This window comes from Ambystoma mexicanum, chromosome 3p (genome assembly GCF_040938575.1).
Source record: "Ambystoma mexicanum isolate Mex_15411 chromosome 3p, UKY_AmexF1_1, whole genome shotgun sequence".
In the NCBI taxonomy this organism is placed as follows: Eukaryota; Metazoa; Chordata; class Amphibia; order Caudata; family Ambystomatidae; genus Ambystoma; species Ambystoma mexicanum.
The window spans coordinates 830,622,685-830,640,308 of record NC_090925.1 but is presented as its reverse complement, the minus strand read 5'-3'; the positions used below and the strand labels follow the sequence as shown (position 1 = coordinate 830,640,308).

General features: G+C 44.8%; 1 protein-coding gene across 1 annotated transcript in view; it reads left to right on the top strand.

The window, feature by feature from the left end:
* ZNF646 (zinc finger protein 646) overlaps positions 1–17,624 on the top strand; it is a 238,856-nt gene that overhangs the window by 127,921 nt on the left and 93,311 nt on the right. Inside the window, exon 2 of the mRNA XM_069651911.1 lies at positions 4,399–4,539. The gene's annotated coding sequence lies outside the window, so the exon portion shown is untranslated. The remainder of the gene's footprint in view (positions 1–4,398; positions 4,540–17,624) is intronic.

The following is a 17,624-nucleotide window of genomic DNA, read 5'->3' as shown; positions in this document are numbered from 1 at the left end:
CTTTCGCAATGGTGCTGACCAATAACAGGATAATAAAGTCCCAGAGGTCAGCACAAAGGTGATTTTACTGATTGCAAACTGTTTCGGGAGGTGTGAGAAGCGATGTGGCACCACATGGGGAGGCTACTGTTGATCATGCTCTACTAACGTTTAGCTGTAAGGAAATGGTGTAGGTTAGCCAATAAGTTTCTTGGGAAACATGAAAAATATGATTTTGAGCTGCAACTTTTTCTAATGCCTTGACCATTGTATTTGTGGTAGAAAACGAATGTTCGCTGTAGGCCCAGATGTCAGCTGACATCACTCAGTACCAGTCCACTGTTCTGTTTGTTTTGTGCCCGCCCCGCTGTAATAAACAGCATTGATTCTTGCCTGGTGTGTGCTCATGGTGTGATCAGAGGACCCCTGGTACACTGGTCTTGTCATTTTGTCATCCTGCAGGCAAGCAGTTAGGTGTGATGACTCAATTCGTCCTGTCTCTGTGCTTTTGTGAAGTCAGGAATTTTCTGGGAGATAGGGCTGGCAGTAGATTCGTTCTCCTATTTGCCTCAGTGTTATCACCAAAATATGTGTACATTGTAGCAGTGCTTCAACCCATAGCAATCCTGAAATCACACCTGTGTGAAACCCAGTCTATGTAGCCCTTTCACTGGCATTACAACCAATGCGAATATGCTCTCACGCGAGGATCAGTGCAAATTGGATAAGTGTCCCAACATTACAGCGAGTCATCTATGTGTACCATAAATAAGTTCTGTGATGCTGGAAATGCATCGGAGGGACAGTTCTTGTCTTTTATTGCTTTTTATCATGTGTTCTGTCTTGTTTTCCGCGCAGGAGTTCATGTGGGACTCCTGGCGGTGCGGCTCTTCCTATATTTGGTTTGGTGAACAGACCCTTGGGATTATGGCACCCATGGGTGGGAGTATAACCCTGTACTCCTACTGGATGTTTTTGGGCACCGGTGTGTGGCCCACAGAGCAGGGTACGGGCTGGTGGCAGCTCGCTGCTGAATTGACAGGTGCCCTGCGCATCCTCCATTTTGGGATGCCCAAGCCCTGTCATTGGAATCGGTGGATTCCTGATAAGAAAAAAGATGGCCCCTGTGGCCTCTTGCTTTCTATCGCCTGTTACCTTACTTTTCCTGAAGTCCCGGGAAGCCCCGACTCTGTCCCTTCTCCCTGACTGGCTGTTGGGTGGAAGCTCCATATATGTTGTTGTGGGGAAGTCCAGGCCAGACTGGCTGGAGCCTTCCCAATGACTGTATGTTGTGGGTACACCCGTGGTGTGGGACCTGGGTGAATGGAGTGTGTGACGAACACACATTCTGTGTTATGGGTGTCTATTATCTGGTGTTTGACACAATGACTGAGACAGCACTGCCTGAAACTGTTATGAATGCAGTGTGCAGTGTTGAACGGCAGAGTGCTTGTCTGAATCCACATTCTGTGTTGTGAGTGTCTGGATGGAGAAGAATGGCCTGAATGCACTTTGCGCCTGATTGGCTGCCTGGCTGCCTGAATGCCCTTCTGAGTGATTGGTTGCCTGAGTGTGACCCAGCAGAGTGAATGGGAGATCAGCAGTATATCTGGGGGCCTCTCACTGCTAGAAATCGTTCAGAAGCTGAAGTAGAAACTAAAATTGAAACTGACGCTTAACTTTGAAGACCACTGGAAGAAGAACTGCTGCTGCAGTCCTTCGCTAATCTGAAAGCTGCTGTGCCTTCAAGGAACTGATCCAATAGAGGACCTGTCTAGGAGACCTCTCCCCGAGCTATGAGGGACCATTGTGCACCAGCTGATCTTTGTCAAAGCTACCTGGTAGACAGACCTACGAAAGGCTGCTGACCGGAGAAGGGGACCGCCGAGGAGAACGAAGAGAAGCACCGGACAGTCTTCCACCATCGACCACCGGAGCCGCCATGCTCCCTTTGATCCAAGGACTCCCTTGTTCATCGCCGTCGACCACTTTCGTCCTGCCGGAGAAAGTCAAGACCGTCGACGACCAACAAGAATCCGCCGGTGGGTTTCCCGCCACCCGAAGACCTCTGAGATGCTGACGAAGCTACACAAACCTGCCGTGGTCACGTCCCATTCGCCGACAACCCGACGCCCTTTCTGGGCCATAATTCTTCGTTGACTCTTTGCGGTAACGAACCATAGTCGTCGAGGTGCATCGCACGCCTCTCCTGTTGTAGGACGTTTTCGACTGATCGTCATCGAGCACTGCAAGGACCAAAGCTGCTGCCTCAACGACAACATTCACCTTTTCTTCATCTCGGAAGATTGACGACCCATGGCTCCTGCCTGAAAGGGAGTGCACTCAAGAAGGGCCCGTTTTACTTGACAAAGAACTATACAACACAAGGTACATTTGGGTTTCAGAACTATAGAAGAAGATAAGACTCTAATAGACAATATACAGACTGGGCTTGTAGTGCGTCTTCATTTACAGGTTGCCCAGTTGGAGGGATCCTCAAACAAAACTATGCCTAAGTAAACGGGCCAGTAGTCTACCAATTGTCTAACCAACTTTTCTTCCTCCTAAGTCTGTTAGATATCGTTTTGCTGTGTTGATTCGTATGCTATTTGAACTGAGTACAGTTGATGCATTTTAATGGAATCAGAGTAATCGTGGTACCACCTAGAACTGTATATATTTACCATTTTAGAATTGTCGGAGCACAAAGTGTATTATCGTGATTGTGTATATATCCTTGAACCTTATTTATATAAAGACTGTGTTTTAACTAATACAGTGTGTGGACATTCCTTTGTGGGTGCTTGGGGACTTCACTGTACTTAAGAACCAGCCTGCATCACATCCTGAGAAGCTAGGCCTTGATTGCTTGTCCATTGCTACCAACAATAGAGAATCTTGGCTGAGGTTCTCTGTGCCGGTCCTCTACCATACAGAGAGTAGGAGTACAGACACCCCTCTTCGGTCTTTACAAGTTCCCACAGACAAGAGCTGACGGACACCTCGCCCATCCCACCCAACCTCTCTTTTCTACACCAGAAAGTTGACGGAGGTAGGCAGTCCAGCCCACTCCAGTAACTCTGAACTGGCTATGATATCGTAACAGGGCTTAACAGGAATTTTAAATGATATGCTAAGTGGGTTTAATGTAAAGTAGCAATTATGTGCTGTGTAAAATACTGGAAACCGGCAATGATGTGCCCACTGGGCATAATTGAAACATTCAGTTGTGAAATGAATTCAAGTTAATGATAATGTTCTAGAATAGCCTGGGCCCTAGCCAGGTTTTCTATTGCTTGCAAAAAGGCGAGTGATGGGAAATGCTAGAGATGGAAAATGGTTGAACATCCCAATGTTTTGCTCACCATGTTTACCAGTAATCTCCCTCTGCACTTGGATTCATTCATCTTCACACTGCGATAGCAGTGACGTACATCATATGCAGTCCGTTTTGTAGATTGCTCCCTTATCTTTGCTATAGAGAAGACTTATTACTTGACAGGTAATCAATGTAACTAGCATCGAAGAGAGTGCATGTGACCTCCAGATTTATTTTTTGTGATAAGTCTCATAGCCTTACTGTGTAACATTGATTGCTTGTATAGTGAATTGCACCACTGCCAGGCCTTTGCAAAGCGCTGAGGGTGAAGAGAACATGTTATTTTGGTTGATTGCATGGTATATCACTTCACACTGCTCTAAAGCCATCTCGCAACGCTGATGATGATTAGGGCGAGGTAGTAATGGAAGATGCAGACCAACAACGCCAGCACCTTTTTGCCCGAACGTCCGCACTGGAAATCCCTTGGCCTCTTAGGGCTCCTTGCCCCAAACACCCATCAACTCCCAATTCTGTATTGAGGATAATCGACGGTCACAGAAGATGATTCTTTTCAAGGATTTCATCAATATGTAGGTTACTCGCAGAGAATACTTTCCCAAGTTTGCAGCCCCAGAAGTTACTGAGCCTAACCAGCAACCTATTGGGATATTTCTAAGAATTGGTTGGTGTTGGTGAGAATCCAGCATATATAGATGTGTGGCTTAAGAAAGATAATCATTGTGGACCATTTGAGAATCTTGGTGTCAAATGAATGATTTTGATAAAGAATGACCCATAGGTTCTAAGGTGAGTGAGTGTTGCACAACCTTGTTGGCCAAAGTTGTGAGAGAGATTTTGGTGGTCGATATTCTACAATTATAATTTTCGTTTTTGCTGCGTTCAAGGCTAACCAAATTCCCTTCAATCAAAGTTGCTCTCATGTTTATTACAAACTGCATATCATCTCCATGCATGTCAAAGTTATGACTGAGCCAGCAGACAACCTTCAAAATTGTACCCACACACACATGCACTCCCTGCAAGACCACACATCTGATTGACCCCTTCATTTTTACTTTTTGTTCTCTGTTTAATAGAAATGAGTGTAATGAGGCCAAAGAATTATCCGAGATGCCAAAACAGGAGGCAAGCCGAGCTCCAAGGATTGAGATGTCCCCTGGATCGAATGCAGGTGAAATGTCAGACCAAATGCAGACCATCCACTGGACCCTATTCAGGTGGGTTCTTTCAGCATGTCTTCTTGAATAGTCAGCAAAATTGATTTAGTTCCATGAGATGGGTGGTTTCTGCATTTCTATGAATCTAATATTGAACTTTCCTCAATATAGTATTAGAGCTGTCATGTGGCTAGCCTTTCGATTATTTTGACTGTAATGTGATATATGCTCTAAGTAGTTACTAAAGACTAGTTCATCTCATTTGGGTTTTTTCCTAAAAGGGTTACCACTAGACTTAACTGAGTATTTCAGGAGTACATAAGATACAGGATTCTATGCATTTCGTAACAATTGAAATGACTGCAGGTATTGCTGGGAAGAAGGGCCCATGTTGCGAGTAGGAAAAGTCTGATAAAAATTCCCCAGGCTCTTTTACTTTGTTTCTGATGGTTCGCGATTTAAGTCTGGAGTTGCGCATCCTGATGAAGACACTCCTAAATTGAAAGTCCTACTTGTTGCAGGCATAGTCCTTCCCATCAGTCTAACATTCTAGACTGGGTGTGGTATAACTGAGGTGTGAATGCATGGGACAAAGGAACTAGAAGCCAGCAAATCAGGAATTTGTTAAGGGCAGTTTGATTCGTGTGAGAAAGATGGGTGGAAAAAATGAGACCAAAAGTGCCATTCTGCCACTCTGGCCCAAATTCCTCTGTATTTTTTAACAGAATCCACCATTTATGCTGTTTCCCCGTGCATGACTTCTCGCACTGCCGAGTGTGTGGGTTTTACTGGTTAGAGACAGCCTTTTGCGATATATGTGGGTTACCTCTTGACAAGCCATATGGCCAGCCGTTGTTCCAATGAAAGAGTGACCAGGATATGGACGTGTCTAGAAGTCGTTGTGGCTACTGTCTGTCTCAGAGAGCTAGTCCTACAATTGCCAGGGCCAACTTTTACCATGGTGTCACAGAATGAAGGACAAATGCACACCCGAGGGAAAGGCCTGGAGAAGACCTGCACAAGTTGAATGTGGAAGCCTTCACTGATGGCATGTATGCCAGAATGGGTCAATCCCTGTGATCTTCCCGTGCACATGTACAATCTCCCCATAAAAGTGGACTGCCTGCTCTATTACCTCATACCACCAAGGAACTTGTCGGAAAGCACAGAAGGCAACAACCTAAAGACTGATTAAGAGAAGATCATGTCTGAATGTGCAACCTGCCAAGACCCACTCTGGCATCAGAGCCCTCCCTGCCTATGTACCGAAATATTTTGACCCGCAGCTACCAAATTGACATCAGACATCGTGCTCTCTGTCTCGTAGGTTTGAAGGGCCCATCCTCGGGAAGTCTTACTGCCGTCCTGATCGGAAGAGGGGAAAGCACTAGGCACAGAGCGCACTGGAAAAAAACAGCATCTGAGTCTGGTATCTTCTAAAGATCTAGATGCTAATTAGAATGAATATATTAGAAAGCAATAGTGATACGCCCTAGACTCTTGCGCTTGTCCTGTAGAATCTTAGATACCATAGAACCACAATAATGCACCCTGATTATGAGTGAGCAGATTAGTTATCCAAACAATTGAATGGCAAATAACACTAGTTTACAAAAAAGGGTGTTCAAGTGTCCATAGTTCATAAAGCTCCTTTATACATATTCTCAAACATCGTTAAGGTTGCCCAGGCATATTTGTATGGCACCAGTAGGCCTGTGCCATTTAATTGTAGCTCCTATTCGCTGTTCTTATCCAGCTAACCATGCTCTTCCTGGCCACTAGCAGGAGCTAAGTAAATCCCAACCACAGCAATTTCGGTCCCTGGGCCAACATGGTGTATTACTGTCCCCCCCTCCCCCCCTCCGCACAGCTAAGGCTCTGTCTTGAAAGCTTGCCCTGCCTCCTCAGTGTGTTTGCCTACCTCAATGCCTTTCCTTCCTGCACCAACACTTTAGCTCTGTCCTCCTTGCTGGGAGATGCCTGGTTAGCCTATTGATCCCTTTCTTCTACCATGAATCGTCTTCCACCCACATATTGTGCTGCGACAAGGGAAAAGGTAGTAAAGTGTCAAGCCATGCCGGTGCATTTGCAAAATAAAAAGGTGATGGCTGGAAGCGTGCCAGTGCGGACTTTTCAACAGATAAGTAGGGCATGCTGCCCATACTGATGCATTCCTTTCTGGCTTGTCTACACTTCTTAATAAAGGATTACTGAGGGGGCAGCCAAACCTTGAGTCCAGGCCCTCTGCCATGAACCGGCCATCAGAATCTCTCCTTTTTAGCTGTTGTCCAGCTGTGCATAGCTTCTGCCTACAATGGATTGGGTGGGTCATTTGGACCACCTTTGGGGTCCGGCCACCGAGGGTGGCATCCAGGACCCGCCTCCCGGCACAGTGATTCTGAATCCACCTTATGGATGCACTGCCCTACACTGATAAAGCACCTCAAGAGACTTACTTGGGGAGGAATGCTAGAGTCCGTCAGAGAGGATTTTTAATCTGTATCAGACCAAGGCTTGGTGTTTTGAAGCAACCTGGTTCAGTGTAACTCTTCCACTTAGATGAGAGCCCAAAGGATCTATGCCCTCAGAAAAACTTGTTCCTCTTCTACCAGTTTTGGGATTGTTCACATGAAAAATAGTACCATGGACAGGACCACCAGGTCTGTGGACTTTCTTTTCCACACGTTCTTGCCCATTGTAACCCAGAACCCCAAGATAGTGTGAGAACTATATGTATTTGTATTTATTTGGTTACAGTACAATCAAAATGAAGATTGCTTCAATTTACAAACATTTTCAAGGAGATAGTTAGGACTGGTGAAGAGAGTTATTTAGAGAAGTGCAGAAGGAAGAGTAGGAAGTAGTAGAGCGGAAGGGGGGTGTTCCATTGGGAAGGGGCAATAAGAGAAAATGAATGTAATCGGGATTGGTGATATGGAGGTGGAGGGACAGATAATAGAAATTGAGATTGAGGTTGAAGGCAGTGAGTGGGGGCATAGAAAGAGACCAAGGATGACCAATAACTGGGAGCAAGACCATATAGGGATTTGTAGACAATACAAAGAAAATTTAATTTGAGCCGACAGCTGAAAGAAAGCCAGCCAAGCGAAGACTGAGATTGAGATATTGAGTCACAGGGAGATAGCTGGTACAGAAGGCGAATAGAAGCATTGAAGATGGATTTAAGAGGGGCCAAGCGAGAAATAGAAAGACCAAAAAGAATAGTGGAACAGTTAAAAAGGCGAGAAAAAATTCCAGATAAGAGCAGGAGTTTGGTAGCGCCGAAGGATCGAAAAGAACGAGCTTTGCAAATATTATATAGATGGAAGCAACAAGAACTGGAAATAGTAGAAATGTGAAGAGGAAATGTTTTGGAGGATGAACCGGTCCGGAAACACAGTAAGTACAGTTAGAGAGATCAAAACGAAACCAGGCAAGGGCAGAGCTTTGAAATCTGCAACTGAGGATCTTCGACTTCTGTAGCAGAATAAGTCCTACAGATGACCCAGACTGAGCATTGATTCCATTGCCTGTGATCTCTCAGAGGCTAGTGAAGTGCTGCAGCCTATCCCCCATTTATGGTCAGCCTACCTCATACAGACTTTGACATTTTTCCTATTTTGGACCTAAAGTAATGCAACTGCATTGCTTCTTGTTTCTTATGTCAGCCTCCCAAAAAGTATATTTTGATTTTTTTCCTATAATAAAACATATTGAAGTTTTATTGCCTAAAATGTTATGGTTATGCAAGTCCCATTTCTACCCCCACCTTAACGTATGTGTATACATTTTTACCCAGCTAAGCATTTTTGTTTGCAAAGTGCTTATTTTAAGTAATTATTTCAGGTGTGAACAGTATACCTTATTTTTTACTCTGCGCTGCTTTTTGTTAACCTCTACCTTACTTCACCCTTTAATAGCACTGGCTTTCAACCTTGCTTCTAAAATGAATCGGGGAACCCGAATGGTGTCTTGTTTGCCATGAGTTACTGGATTGGAAGAGAACTACAGTACTGTCCATAGGGAGCGTACTCTTGAACTTCTTTGGAGCCCAAACCCAGAAAACGCCTGCCACACTGAGCACACATGTGAAAATCCTCAAGACTGATTAGCACAGGCGTCTAGGTTGCAAGGCACCCAGCTATCCTCTCTCATATGTTCGCAAGGGGGTTGCTTCTTCCCAACCCATGAAATCAGATTGCAGGAAAGGAGGGTGGGCAGAAACCAAAGAAGGATCTCACATAGCGGTAGATCTGCCCTTGTCTTGACTGAAAATGCATTTCTGGGTAGGAAATTACCCCTATCCCTAGAATCACTAGTGCCTGTTAAAATGTCTTGACATGTCTATATTCCCTGCAGCAAACTTAACCTAGAAGCACCCACGCCTGTACATGTCTTTCATTCAATCTTTATCCTACATCTGGTGACTTCCGACATTGTGATCTGAAGATGGATTTCAGACACCCATGTCCCAGGCTTAAATGCATACTTTATTCTCATAAATCAATTTGATATGGTGACTGCAAGTTTGCTGTGCTGATAAACAGCGCTTTTACACAATGATTTATGTAACTCTATCCTGCCTTTTACATGGGACGGACACAGCCCGTACATTTAAGAGCATAGAATTGTATGCATCTCTAATAGGTCAGAGTCCCTATCGCCCTACGTGCTCGGTAAAAACTGCTTGGAATCTTACCCTCACTTCCCCATCTGGCCAGTGGCAAATTCAATGACCATGGTTTAGGTCTTTTAACCCATACGTCTAACTTTGTTACAGAGCATAGACATGTGGTGATGAAGTTAACAATAAAAAGGGCCAAAATGTTCTAAGGTTAATTTTTTTAGTAGAGCTGCAATTGGAGGTCTAGAATGTGAAGGAAAATCTCATCTTCGTATTTGGATACAGAAGAACAGGTACTGGTATGAAATGAAATGAAATTGAAATGATGAAATGAAATGTATATTTTATTTATATCGCGCTCATACACAAGTGTTTCAGAGCGCGACCAAGCAAAGGGAGGGGAACAGGGGAGAACAAAACGATCTTACTAAGCCCAGTGACATTAAGAGCGAGCAAGTGCATGGGAAAGGGAAAAGGGGGAAAGTGCATGGAAGGGGGAGAAGTGGAAAGTGCGGAACAGAGGAGAGAACAGAATAAGTAATAATAAGTAAAATAAATAAATAAAGGCGATAAACAGTGGTAGTGCAGCCAGCAAGAGGCAAAGTGCTAGGTTAGTCGGATAGTGTATCTGATAAGTGCAGCAGAAAAGTGTGTGGGGGACTGTATGGGTACAGATACAAAACCCAGTGCAAGGGGTGGCCCGGAGGCAGAGCAGGTTGACCTAGCGGGAGTAACGCCACCCGCCTGCAGGCGGAAATAGACAGAGCCGGTGTTTCTATTGTCCCCATCCCCATGGAGTCCTATGGGAGTCCATGTGAATGGGGATTTACGGAATTCCGCCTCCGGAATTATCGGGTCACCGGGGTTGTAATGCCCCGGTGATTCCGGCAATCACGGAGGCGGAATGGTATTTCGGGTCTAGCGGCAGCCTGCCGGTTTTTCCGGCACCGCTACCGCCGGACTCGTAATGGTATTTTTTTATTTTTTTATCAGGATATATTTTGCATTTTTTAGGCGCTTATACAGCAAGTAATTGTGTTTCAAAGTGCCCACAGGGCAGGGGAAGGAACATGGGACAAAGGCAAAAGAATACAATAATGAAACCGGATAAGAGGTGGTCCTACTAGGCCTTGTGAGCATTCGGATCGTGGAAGTGCACAGAGAGAGAAGGGATTGGGGAAGGAGGAGTGCCAGGAGTATCACTGAGAGGGGGTGTGAGGGAGCAAGTTGCCGGGGACCGGTTAGTGCTATGGCAGAGGTCATACGGTAAAGAGTGATCATCTGCTAGTGTCATAAGTGCAGTCCTCTGAGGGAACACAAGCCAGTGGGTGCCCAAGGGCAAGTGCTGGGAGCGGGAAGGGCTGCAGGCGATGGGGAGGAAGGCCAGGGCCCAAAAAGACACATAATGGCCAAGGCCACCAATCTCAGCAACTGAGGAGTTTAGCGTGGGAAGAGGTGAAGAGGAAAGTTTTGAGAGTCTTCTGGAATTTGAGTAGAACCGGCTCAGGGTGGAAAGGGAGGGAGATGCTGTTCTAGAGGAGGGAACCAGCAGTGGAAAGAGATGCCCACCAGCTTGCTGCATAGAAAGCGCTTGACACACATGGAGTTAACGTAAAGACCTGGAAGGAGAGTATTTGCAGAGAGAAGATTGTAAATAGCATGGTCCCAGGCCCCAGACAGCCTTATGAATGATGCAGAGGGATTTGAATTTGATCCTTGCAGCTGCTGGGAGCTAGCGGAGAGATTATAGGGATGGAGAGATATGATCTATGGGCTTGAGGCCAAGGATAAATCTTGGTGTGTATCTGCTTTCTTAGAAAGTGTGCTTTATAACTCAAACGTTTGAAATTGCCTGCAATCAGGTTTGAGCCCAGCAGCACTGCGAGCAGAGCTCTTGCTGCTTTCCCTGCTTCCTGGAGGAGGCGGGGCCTATCACGCACACGTGACGGATCACGAGACTGCATCCCGGCATAAATTGCTGGCCCAACCACCCTTTGCAGCGTTAAGCCCTGGATGCAGTAAGAGCTGGAGCTTCTGTTTTGCTGTTTGGCTGTGACCTGTGTCCCTGTGTAACTGCCAACAGTGAATTTGTGAGTAACTTTCACCGGACATTTTCGCTGCTCTACTGCTTGCCCAATTTAAATCTGTCACTAGTGTAAGGGGGGAGAGTCAGACTCTGGCAGCTCCTTAAGCTGTCAGGCGTTCCTTACCCTGAGACTTGGGGCTCTTTTGGATGCTCGCAGACTTTTGGGACTTTTTATTTAGTTGTGAACTTTCTATTTTTACTACTCAAATGACATACTTTGCGACACATCCCTCCCTATTTTCCTGATTCTATGGTAGAATCCATGTCTGTTTGTTTCTCATTTTAAAGTGTATTTGTGGTAGTTTCATATTCGATTTTTAACTGACTTATTTTAACTACCAGTTCTATTCAGTGCATTTTAATACAGTGTGTCGTTATGAAGGACTTGGTATTCTCCTCTATCTGTGTTTTACCTGTTTGTGACATTAATCTTAAATATTAAGCTCTGCAGCACATTATCCTAAACCTTTTATAGAGCCGCGTCGCTGCTACTTTTCTTGTTCTCTGGTATCTGTTTCTGTAAGTTTTGCCCCTCCCCTCGAATGACACGTAAGGGACTTAAGAGCCAGTCAGCTATGGAGGCTTCTCTCGACTCCATTCAACCTGCTGAGGTGGTTCCCTCCCTTGCTGCGAAAGAAGGCACTCCTTCTGTGAACCCCCCTCCTTCGGAGGGAAGATAATCCTTGGATTCTCTTCCTCCGAATAGCACAGCCCTTGCTCAAATCCATTCATAAGATAGAAGTGAGGTATTTAATTTGTTGGGCATTATTCCACGCACCCCAGCCAATAATAGCTGCATCTTTATTGGTAAACAAGATATTTCCATTGATGCCCAGGAAGAACGCTTAGCCGCCACTATAGCTCTGAATTTGGAAGAGGGTGGCAGCTCAATTGGGGCAAGGACGTGTTCCAACTTTACGAATAATGATACAGCGAATATTACCCACTTAACCCCCGCCCTGCTATAAACAGAGCTGCCTCCACCTGCCTCTACGTTGGATGATTCTTGCTTACATTTTATAGAATTCCCTGTTGCCCCTAAAGGGATCATTGCTCCACAACTCTCCATACTAGAGGACAACAAGAACTACTCTATTTCCCCGGCCAACTTATCTCGGCAGGTGCCCCCTTTTGGAGGGGCTGTTAACCATACTTCTTCTATTCAGGTCAATCTTTCTGTTACTCCTGCTGGTAATGCCCCTACTTCAACAGTGAAATCTACAGTTTTTAAAACTCCACTTACAAAACCTCTGACCTATACTCCAAAAATAAAATCTAACATGGGCACTTTGGGTAAACCTATTCAAAGGAAAAAAATCTCCAACTATTTTGGAAAAAGGACAGCCACCAGTACTCTTATTAAACCTGCGCATTCAGCTTTGACAGTGGCTACTCTGGACCATCTGCACTTGGCGGATGTAGCAAAGTAATTAGAGACTGAAGATCTCCCAGATAATGATATCGATGACATTAGTATTATCGAATGCGCAGGTAAGGCAATAGCTGACAGTGAGCTTGAACCTAATTCTTCGAACATAAATAATGTAACCCAACAAACCTGTGATGGGTTCCCCTTCTGAACTTACTAATTTCATTGATGAGTATACAGAGAATCAAAATTGGCTCAGAGAAAGAGGTCTTCTCCCAGATATGAAAAAGGAACATGCTAGTAAGTCTATACTGCACCGCACTTTTAAAGAGGCTGATGATAGAATAAGACTGACCCAACCTACAGTCTCTGCCCTGAATATGGTTCTTAGTTCCTTTGTGAGTCTCTATGACAACATTTGGTCATTAGATCACATTCTCTCTTACTCTCTGAAATTTATACCAGGCTGGAAGGTCTAGACTGGTTTGAAGAGTTGGTAAAAATTATTAAGCAAGATAATCCCTGAATAACTAAACAGTGCCTGGATTCTGCTCTGCTAAGTCAACCCACTATGGAAGGGCCACCAGATAAGAAGGTCCATAATGTGGAAGGAACTAGAACCTCGGGGGAAGATCTTAACAAGATCACTTCTTCGAATGTTCCGTTCTGTCCAGATAGGGGTATATGCGCTCAAGCCTCTGCTACCCCCCCATGAAGGATGAGGGAGTTCATTTGGATCCTGTCTTAGATACTAAACCATCTTTCACTCCTATAAAAGTGTCTACCATTCCCCCTGTGGGAAAAGCCCCAGAGAGGCTGGCTGTCAATTCTGCTGGTTCTACTATCCACGTGCCTGCCTGTGAACCTTCTACACTAGAAATGGCTAAATCGCACAAGGGAGACAATGCTGCCTCCTCACCAGACTCCAAATCTACTCTTAATTTGGAGAAGTCATCTGACTCCACTGACCCTACGAAAGAAACAGTACACTTAAAGGGCTTTGCCCATATAGGTAAAAAATAAAACCTAATCAACAAATAAAGAAAACCAAAAACCAGAAAAATATGAAAAAAATAATTCATTTACTAATCAATTCTTTAAAAATCTGGTTCTGCCAAACGCTCCCCCGAGTGTAACAACTACTTTCCCTCTTAAGGGGGTTAATATTGCGGTGGAATCAATAGTCCCTCCAATTGCTATTCCCACTGCTACCCCTGCTATCGCCGGGTCAACCATTCTACCTACTACTCTAACTGCTTTTAGTCCGACTGAATCTTTGGCGGTTAGTTCTATGTCGAATGACAAAATTCCCCTTGTGATGGTGGGGAATGCTGTGCTGGCTGAGGAAACTCAGGCCAATTGCACCCCCAAAACAATTCCTACCTCCCTGGAGCCTATAAATAATAGTGCTCCAGTTACTTCAAACCCTCAGACTGAATGCAATCCGAGGGCATCTTCTTCGGATGCAGACCCCTTAACTATTCCAGGCAACCTGTCATCTGGTTTAAATCCTACTCACCCGGTGCCTACTATTACTCCAATATCTGCGAACCTGGTTAACCTCGACATGGTGAAACAACTATTCCAGGAGCTTTATAGCACAAAACTCCCTACTGAGCTGGACGTTAATCCAACTCCAGGTTCAGCTCAGGACGGAGTCCCTGCAACTAGTTCCTCCTGTATAGATGGTCAATCCCTCGCCCACTTTGATGGTCATCTGGCCAATGCAGAGTCTTTTTTGGGGGAACGTCCTATGGAATTTAGATCAGTGGGGGATCTCTATGTCCCCGATTCTCTTCATTCTGTTTATCTAAAGCCCCCAAATGGGGGCTCTTTCAATGGTCATGAAGGATCTCGTGTTGGGCCTCATATTTCCCAAAATAGGACCTCTTCTAATGGTTATGAAAGATCCTGTGGGTCCCCATGTACCACAAAATAGGACCATCTTAAGGGGTGCAAGGGGTTCTGACCTGGAAGCTGACCCTTTAAGTCAATTTACCAAACGTATAGCCAACTCATTACCCCAATCATCGGGGCCTAAAGACTCTCTGGAGATCCTATAACTTGCTTGGTGGCAGGATATGCCTATCTGTCTGAACCGCAGAAATATTCTTAAAATCTTTCATCAACTGACTCCCCTCTCTCTTACCTCGAGCTATGACATGCAAAGGATTTTCTTTCCCTCCAAAGAACGTTTAGATATGAACAATATTGTTCTGAAATCAAAGAGTGGTATTGGAATTAATAATGGGCCAAAAGGAGGGCCTAAGGCAACTTGGCTTTGAAGCAAGTTTGTTACAATCCAATCAGCTTCCCGCTAAATATGGAGGGTGTAAAGAATATAGGGGTAATCTTACAATGGTGTATCATCCGGAAAGATCGCCACAGCACCAGCGGAGGCAATTTACGCCCAGATTCAATGGTAATGCCAGAAACTGGGCCCAGGTCACTTCTGGCCTGTGGAAATGAGCATTCTCCTATTAATCTTCCTCCATCCCCTACACTCATGGCTCCGAATAAATGTATTTTTCTATCCTAGAACTCCAGGGGAAATTTACATCTTTTTACGAATACTGACACAGTAGATATGATTAGTGACTCACACTGTTTCTTTCTACAGGAAACTTGGCTGCTTTCATCCCCCTCTGTTGATGGATTCGAAATATATTCTCAATATGCTAAATCTAATTTGGGAGGGAGGGCTTCATGGGGCCTTCTTATTGGAATCAGAGCCTCTCTTGACCTTAGGAACAAGGTTCTTTCGGACACACCATTTGGTATCTTGGCTCTGGAGGCCATCTCTGGAGATGGCCTGGTCAACCTTCTCTTGATTAATATCTACTGGCACAAGAGCATCGCTGCCCTCGAGCCCTTCCTGGAAAGTCTAATGGATTTGTTTCTGGCATGGAGATCTCTACATCCGAGGGGGAAAGTGATCTTAGCCGGAGATCTTCATTCTGACTGCTCCATATCGTCTGAGGCCAACTATGGCGATTTGGGATTGGTCTTGGAGGATGACAACCGGAGAGGTCAGAAATATGTTTGGGGTAGACTTTGGAATCTTGCTTTGGACTCGGTCGGCTTAATTTGTCTTAATGGCTCCTACAATGCTACTCTCCCGCTCTGCCCTACATGGCAGAGAGGTCTCTCAACCTCTACTTTAGACTATGTCTTTGTAGACCACTCTTTGTCCTCTCTCTCATCTGAGGTTCGGGTCTCCTTTAACTCATGGAGTGACCATGGGTCTCTGTTGGTTACATTTCTTTCTCCTTTTCCCATGATGTTTCTGCCCTCTGGGGGACCTCGACACTTTCAAACTGTGGGTCGAGGGACCGGGGTACATTGGTCTTCTGCCAATATTAATCTCCTTAACTGTCAACTTATTTCCTCATTTAACCATACTTCCCTCTCCTGGAAACAAGCAGTTTTCAACACCTCATATTTTGACACCTTCCCAAATGCTCCTTATAGTAGCATTTATGACTCTCTCAGGAAGGGTAATCCTAAAAAATCCCACGCTCATAGGTTTGACCAGGAACTGGCCAATGAAAAGGCCTATTCTCAGAAACTTAACAGAGAAGTTCAATTGCTCGATACTGACTGGGACAACAAAAAATAAAAAATATGAAAACTACTGCAAATCAAGAAAATCTAGTTTGCTACAAAATGACGCAGAGCTTATGTTAAGAGTCCTGGTCAAGAGAGATCTTAGTGCATTCTGGGCTATTTATTCAGCCCAAAATGATGGTATGGTCGTTGACCAATTGAATGCCATCCCAGAGGTCCAATGGGTAGACCATTATACCAAACTTTTCGGTACAGGGGAAGAGGGGCTAGAACTATGTATAATTGGGGAGGGTGCACCAAATGTTACTTGGGAGCCGGTCATTGGCTTTAAGACAAAAGTTGGGCTTATTGCCAAAGCCAAGAAATTCAGGGCCCCGGTCCTAACGGCCTCACAAACTCACAAATAACTCATTGAAAGCGGAACCAGAAATCTGAGCTAAACTTCTGCGTCTGCTATTTCAAGATATAGTAAATACTGGTAATGTCCAAACCAGCTGGCAGACCGCTCACATTGTTCCCATCTTTGAGAGGTCAACGAACCCTGGTCAAGAACTACAGGCCAATCTCTTATTGATGCAGACTGCAAGCTGTTTGCTTCCATGCTCCTTTCTCATCTCAACGTTTGGATTAAGGAAAATCACATTCTCCTGAAACAACAAACAGGCTTTAGGGCAGGCCACTCAACCAATCTTAATGGCTTTATCCTAACTGCCCTACAAAGTATAAACTGGGGAAAATTTGGTGGTACTCTGTTGCCTCAATCGATTTGTCAAATGCATTTGACTTGGTAATCAGGTCAAGGCTTTGGGGGAAACTATATCAAAGTGGGGGATCCCGGCAGGGTTTTTAAATCTAATCTTGGCAATGTATGAGAACTCGGGGGTCCATATTAGGATTGACCTAGAAGGAACACTTTCTAGAAGAATAAGGACACGTATTGGGGTCAGACAGGGCTGCTCCTTAGCCCCATGCCTCTTTATCCTCTACTTGGCAGATGTAGGGGAGTTTCTTGGAAATATAGGCATGGTGAACGCAAAATTGGGGGATCTCAGGCTCTCTTGGTTGGCATATGCTGACAATTTCTTTCTCTTTGATTAGACCAAAGTGGGCTTGCAAAGACTTATCTGCAAGTTTGTAGAATACTCTACACTAAACGGGCTAAATATTAATCCGAGTAAACCCGCACCATGGTCTTCTCTAAGGGGGAAAAAAGGGAATAGGCAAGTGTGGAAAATTGATGGTGAAAACATTATGAGAGCACATAAAATTGTTTATTTAGGATTCCTTATTTTGGCCCAATCATCGACTGCTGAATTAAGACGTTCCCTCAGACATAAAGTACTCCCGCTTATTTCACAATCTATTAAGTTAGATAATATACATGGGAGGTTCTCCTTCAAGCCAATCGTAGATTTCTTCAAGGGAAAGGTGACCCCGAAATTAATACATGGAATGGAACTACATTATCTGGCCCTCCTGACCTTTTGGGACACCCTTGA